Below are 7,804 nucleotides of genomic sequence, written 5' to 3' on the forward strand. Positions count from 1 at the left end.
AGACAGATCTCTATGGTTCAAGCTATGGCAGAACACGTGCACTGAAGGCCAAGGCAGTATCTGAGTCCGAAGATGAAGACTCTGGTAGCAGCCTTGGTGATCCTGAAGAACTGAGCCATGATCTGGCTCTGCTCGTGAAGAAGTTCCAAAAGTTCTCAAGACGTGTTCGCCTTGGAAGATCCTCAAGGAGCAATGATTCCTCATCCAGTGACTACAAGAAGAGGCTCTGTCACAAATGCAAGAAACCTGGACATTTTATTCAAGATTGTCCTCAGTGGGAAAAGGAATCAAAGAAGAAGAGATACAAGGATTACAGTTCTGATGATGCGAAGAAAAAGAAGAAATCCACAAAATCCTCCAAACCTTCATTCTTGGAAATATGCCCTAGAGGCAATAATAAATTGGTTATTATTATATTTCCTTGTTCATGATAATCGTTTATTATCCATGCTAGAATTGTATTGATAGGAAACTCAGATACATGCGTGGATACATAGACAACACCATGTCCCTAGTAAGCCTCTAGTTGACTAGCTCATTGATCAATAGATGGTTACGGTTTCCTGACCATGGACATTGGATGTCATTGATAACGGGATCACATCATTAGAAGAATGATGTGATGGACAAGACCCGATCCTAAGCATAGCACAAGATCGTGTAGTTCGCATGCTAAAGCTTTTCTAATGTCAAGTATCATTTCCTTAGACCATGAGATTGTGCAACTCCCGGATACCGTAGGAATACTTTGGGTGTGCCAAACGTCACAACATAACTGGGTGGCTATAAAGGTTCACTATAGGTATCTCCGAAAGTGTCTGTTGGGTTGGCACGAATCGAGACTGGGATTTGTCACTCCGTGTAAACGGAGAGGTATCTCTGGGCCCATTCGGTAGGACATCATCATAATGTGCACAATGTGACCAAGGATTTTATCACGGGATGATGTGTTATGGAACAAGTAAAGAGACTTGCCGGTAACGAGATTGAACAAGGTATCGGGATACCGACGATCGAATCTCGGGCAAGTATCGTACCGATGGACAAAGGGAATTGTATACGGGATTGATTGAATCCTTAACATTGTGGTTCATCCGATGAGATCATCGTGGAGCATGTGGGAGACAACATGGGTATCCAGATCCCGCTGTTGGTTATTGACCAGAGAGTTGTCTCGGCCATGTTTGCATGACTCCCGAACCCGTAGGGTCTACACACTTAAGGTTCGATGACGCTAGGGTTATAGGGAAAGTATGTACGCGGTTACTGAATGTTGTTAGGAGTCCCGGATGAGATCTCGGACATCACGAGGAGTTCCGGAATGGTCCGGAGGTAAAGATTGATATATAGGAAGTATGGTTTTGGCCACCGGAAGTGTTCCGGGCATCACCGGTAGTGTACGGGGACCACCGGAGGGGTCCGGGGGTCCACCGGGAGGGGCCACCAGCCCCGGAGGCATACATGGGCCAAGTGTGAGAAGGGAGCAGCCCCTAAGTGGGCTGGGGTGCCTCCCCACCAAGGCCCATGCGCCTAAGGGAAAGAGGGGGCAAACCATAAGGGCAGACGGGCCCTAAGGCCCATGCCTGGTGCGCCTCCCCCTCCCCCCCACTTGGCCGCCACCCCAGATGGGGATTGGGGCTGCCGCCACCCCTAGGGTGGAAACCCTAGGTGGGGGCGCAGCCCTCCCTCTCCCCCTATATATATTGGAGGCAAAGGGGCAGCCCAACACATGAAGTTCCTCCCCTGTTGGCGCAGCCCAACCCCTCTCCCTCCTCGTCTCTCGTAGTGCTTGGTGAAGCCCTGCTGGAGTCCCGCGCTCCTCCACCACCACCACGCCGTCGTGCTGCTACTGGATGGAGTCTTCCCCAACCTCTCCTTCCCCCCTTGCTGGATCAAGGCGTAGGAGACATCACCGGGCTGTACGTGTGTTGAACGCGGAGGTGCCGTCCATTCGACACTAGGATCATCGGTGATTTGGATCACAACGAGTACGACTCCATCAACCCCGTTCACTTGAACGCTTCTACTTAGCGATCTACAAGGGTATGTAGATGCACTCTCCTTCCCCTCGTTGCTAGATTACTCCATAGATAGATCTTGGTGATGCGTAGAAAATTTTAAATTTCTGCTACGTTCCCCAATAGTGGCATCATGAGCTAGGTCTATGCGTAGTTTCTATGCACGAGTAGAACACAAAGCAGTTGTGGGCGTCGATTTTGTCAAATTACTTGCCGTTACTAGTCTTATCTTGATTCGGCGGCATCGTGGGATGAAGCGGCCCGGACCGACCTTACACGTACGCTTACGTGAGACTGGTTCCACCGACTAACATGCACTAGTTGCATAAGGTGGCTAGCGGGTGTCTGTCTCTCCCACTTTAGTCGGATCGGATTCGATGAAAAGGGTCCTTATGAAGGGTAAATAGAAATTGGCATATCACGTTGTGGTTTTGGCGTAGGTAAGAAACGTTCTTGCTAGAAACCTATAGCAGCCACGTAAAAACTTGCAACAACAATTAGAGGACGTCTAACTTGTTTTTGCAGCATATGCCGTGTGATGTGATATGGCCAAAAGGATGTGATGAATGATATATGTGATGTATGAGATTGATCATGTTCTTGTAATAGGAATCACGACTTGCATGTCGATGAGTATGACAACCGACAGGAGCCATAGGAGTTGTCTTAATTTATTTATGACCTGCGTGTCAACATAAACGTCATGTAATTACTTTACTTTATTGCTAAAGCATTAGCCATAGTAGTAGAAGTAATAGATGACGAGACAACTTCAAGAAGACACGATGATGGAGATCATGGTGTCATGCCGGTGACGACGATGATCATGGAGCCCCGAAGATGGAGATCAAAAGGAGCAAAATGATATTGGCCATATCATGTCACTATTTGATTGCATGTGATGTTTATCATGTTTTACATCTTATTTGATTAGAATGACGGTAACTTAAATAAGATGACCCCTCGCAATAATTTCAAGAAAGCGTTCCCCCTAACTGTGCACCATTGCGAAGGTTCGTCGTTTCGAAGCACCACGTGATGACCGGGTGTGATAGATTCTAACATTCGAATACAACGGGTGTAAGCCAGATTTACACATGCAATACACTTAGGTTGACTTGACGAGCCTAGCATGTACAGACATGGCCTCGGAACACGGAAGACCGAAAGGTCGAGCATGAGTCATATAGAAGATACGATCAACATGAAGATGTTCACCGATGTTGACTAGTTCATCTCACGTGATGATCGGACATGGCCTAGGTTACTCGGATCATGTTTCACTTAGATGACTAGAGGGATGCCTATCTGAGTGGGAGTTCATTAAATAATTTGATTAGATGAACTTAATTATCATGAACATAGTCTAAATTGTCTTTGCAAATATATTGTAGATAAATAGCTCACGTTGTAGCTCCCTGTTTCAATACGTTCCTAGAGAAAGATTAAGTTGAAAGATATTGTAAGCAATGATGCGGACTAGGTCCGTAGTCCGAGGAGTGTCCTCACTGCTACACAGAAGGCTTACGTCTTTGATGCATCGCTCGATGTGCAAACCCCTACAACGTCGTCTGTGGATGTTGTGAACACCTGACAGACACATCTTGATGACTACTTGATAGTTTAGTGCACCATACTTTACGGCTTAGAATCGGGATTCCAATGACGTTTTTTTGAACGCCATAAGACATATGAGATGTTCCAAGAGCTGAAATTGGGATTTCAGGCTCATGCCCGTGTTGAGAGGTATGAGACCTCTGACAAGTTCTTTTGCCAACAAGATGGAGGAGAATAGCTCAGCTAGTGAGCATGTGCTCAGAATGTCTGGGTGCTACAATCACTTAAATCAAGTGGGAGTTAAACTTCCAGATAAGATAGTGATTGATAGAGTTCTCTAGACACTATCACTAAGCTACTAGATCTTCGTGATGAACTATGACATGCAAGGGATGGAGTTGTTCCCGGAGCTGTTCGCGGTGCTTAAGACCGCAAAAGGTAGAAATCAAGAAGGAGCATCAAGTGTTGATGGTTTAACAAGACCACTGGTTTCAAGAAGGGCAAGGGCTAGAAGGGAAACTTCATGGATGGCAAACCAGTTGCCGCTCCAGTGAAGGAACCCAAGGTTGAACCCAAACCCGAGACTAAATGCTTCTATTGTAAGGGGAACGGTCACTGGTAGCGGAATTACCCCAAATGCATGGTAGATAAGAAGGCTGGCAACTTCAAAGTATATACGTGTTATTAATGTGTACCTCACTAGTACTCCTAGTAGCACCTGGGTATTGGATACCGGTTCAGTTACTATTATTGGTGACTTGAAACAAAAGCTACGGACTAAACGGAGACTGGCTAAGGGCGAGGTGACGATGTGTGTTGGAAGTGTTTCCAAAGTTGATGAGATCACCATCGCACGCTCCATCTGCCTTCGGGATTAGTGTTGAACCTAGATAAATTTTATCAGGTGTCTACGTTGAGCATGAATATGATTAGACCATGTTCATTGCAATACGGTCATTCATTTAAGTTAGAGAATAATGGTTATTATGTTTACATGAATGATACCTTTCATGGTCATGCACCCTATGTGAATGGTTCATTGAATCTCGGTCGTGCTAATACACATGTTCACGCCAAAAGATGTAGAGTTAATAATGATAGTACCACTTTCTCGTGGCACTGCCGCTTAGGTCATATTGGCATAAAATGCATGAAGAAACTCCATGTCGATGGATGTTTGGAGTCACTTGATTTTGAATCACTTGACACATGCGAGCCATGCCTCATGGGCAGGATGACTAAGACCCCGTTTTCAGGTACAATGAAACGGGCAAGTGACTTGTTGGAAATCATGCGTGCTGATGCGTGTGATCCAATGAGAATTGAAGCGTGCGGTGGATATCACTATTTTCTCATCTTCACTGATGATTTGAGTAGATATAGGTATATTTACTTAATGAAGCACAAGTCTGAAACGTTTGAAAAGTTCAAGCGATTTCAGAGTGAAGTTAAGAATCATCATAACAATAAGATCATGTACCTACGATCTGATCAAAAGGGGATTTTCTGAGTTATGAGTTTGGCAATCACTTAAGACATTGTGGAATTGTTTCACAGTTGAAGCCACCTGGAACACCACAAGGTAATGGTGTGTCCGGACATCGTAATCGAACCCTGTGAGATATGGTGCGATCTATGATGTCTCTTACCAATCTACTGTTTTCATTTTGAGGTTATGCGTTAGAGACAGCTGCATTCACTTTATATAGGACACCATCTAAGTCCGTTGAGACGACGTCATATGAACATTGGTTTGGCAAGAAACCAAAGTTGTTGTTTCTTAATGTTTGGGGATGCGATGCTTAGGGCTTTAGCCGGAGAAGCTCGAACCCAAAGCGGACAAACACATCTTCATAGGATACCCAAGGGTGACAGTTGGGTATACCTTCTATCTCAGATCCGAGGGCAAATTGTTTGTCGCTAAGAACGGGTCCTTTCTCGATAAGGAGTTTCTCTCGAAAGAATTGAGTGGGAGGAAGATAGAACTTGATGAGGTTGTCAAACCTTTACTTCAACCAGAGAGTGATGCAACACAGAAAGATGTTTTCTGTGGCGCCTATGTCTGTTGAATAGTAAGTTAATGATAGTGATCATGAAGCTTCAGATCAAGTTGTTATCGAACCTCGTAGTTCGACAAGGATATGTACTACTCCTAAGTGGTACGGTAATCCTGTCTTAGATATCATGTTGTTAGACAACAATGAACCTACGATCTATGGAGAATCAATGGTGGGCCCGTATTCTGACAAATGGTTAGAAGCCATGAAATCCGAGATAGGATCCATATATCAGAACAAAGTATGGACTTTGGTGGACTTGCCCGATGATCGGCAAGCCATTAAGATAAATAGATCTTTAAGAAGAAGACGGACGAGGGCGGTAATGTTACCGTCTATGAAGCTCGACTTGTGGGAAAGAGTCTTTTCACAAGTTCAAGGAGTTGACTACGATGAGAATTTCTCACCTGTAGCGATGCTTAAGTCCGTCGGAATCATGTTAGCATTAGCTGTATTTTTCGATTATGAAATCTTACAGATTGATGTCAAAACAAGTTTTCTTACCAGTTTTCATAAGAAAAGTTTTATGTGATACAATAAAAGGTTTTGACGATCCTAAGGATGCTAAAAGGTATGCTGGCTCCAGCAATCCTTCTATGGACTAGAGCAAGCATCTCGGAATCGGAATATATGTTTTGATGGAGTGATAAAAGCTTTTAGGTTTATACAATGTTTGCTAGAAACTTGTATTTACAAGAAAGTGAGTGGGAGCACTACAACATTTCTGATAAGTATATGTGGATGACATATTGTTGATCTGAAATAATGTAGAATTTCTGGAAAGCATAAACGGTTGTTTGAAGAGTGTTTTTCAAAGGAAGACCTGGATAAAGCTGCTTACAAATTGGGCATCAAGATCTATAGAGATAGATCAAGACGCCTGATGATACTTTCAAAGAACGCACACCTTGACATGTTTTTGAAGGAGTTCAAAATAGATCAGTCAAAGAAGGGGTTCTTACCTGAGTTGTAAGGTGTGAAGTTGAGTAAGACTCAAAGCTTGACCACGGCAGAAGAAAGAGGAAGGACGAAGGTCGTCCCCTATGCTTTTGTCATAGGCTCTATACGGTATGCCATGCTGAAGTACCGCACCTAATGTGTGCCTTGCCACATGTCTGGCAAGAGGGTACAAAGGTGATCTAGGAGAGGATCACCAGATAGCGGTCGAAATTATCCTTAGAGGAATAAGGAAATGTTTCTCGGTTATGGAGATGATAAAGAGTTCGACGTAAAGAGTTACGTCGATGCAAGCTTAACACCTATCCGGATAGCTCTGAGTAGAGATACCGGATACGTATAATGGAGCAACTATTTGGAATAGCTCCAAGTGGGACGTGGTAGCAGCATCTACGATCTGACATAAAGTTTTGCAAAATACATAGGGATCTGAATATGGCAAGACCCATTGACTACAACCTTTCTCACAAGCATAACATGATCAAACCCAGAATTCATTGAGTGTTAATCACATAGTGATGTGAACTAGATTATTAAGTCTAGTAAACTCTTTGGATGTTGGTCACATGGCGATGTGACCTGTGAGTGTTAATCACATGGCGATGTGAACTAGATTATTGACTCTAGTGCAAGTGGGAGACTGTTGGAAATATGCCCTAGAGACAATAATAAATTGGTTATTATTATATTTCCTTGTTCAGATAATCGTTTATTATCCATGCTAGAATTGTATTGATAGGAAACTCAGATACATGTGTGGATACATAGACAACACCATGTCCCTAGTAAGCCTCTAGTTGACTAGCTCGTTGATCAATAGATGGTTACAGTTTCCTGACCATGGACATTGGATGTCGTTGATAACGGGATCACATCATTAGGAGAATGATGTGATGGACAAGACCCAATCCTAAGCCTAGCACAAAGATCGTGTAGTTCGTATGCTAAAGCTTTTCTAATGTCAAGTATCATTTCCTTAGACCATGAGATTGTGCAACTCCCGGATACCGTAGGAGTGCTTTGGGTGTACCAAACATCACAACGTAACTGGGTGGCTATAAAGGTTCACTACAGGTATCTCCGAAAGTGTTTGTTGGGTTGGCACGAATCGAGACTAGGATTTGTCACTCCGTGTAAATGGAGAGGTATCTCTAGGCCCACTCGGTAGGACATCATCATAATGTGCACAATGTGACCAAGGAGTTGATCACGGGA

Source organism: Triticum aestivum, chromosome 6A (genome assembly GCF_018294505.1).
Source record: "Triticum aestivum cultivar Chinese Spring chromosome 6A, IWGSC CS RefSeq v2.1, whole genome shotgun sequence".
Classification (NCBI taxonomy): Eukaryota; Viridiplantae; Streptophyta; class Magnoliopsida; order Poales; family Poaceae; genus Triticum; species Triticum aestivum.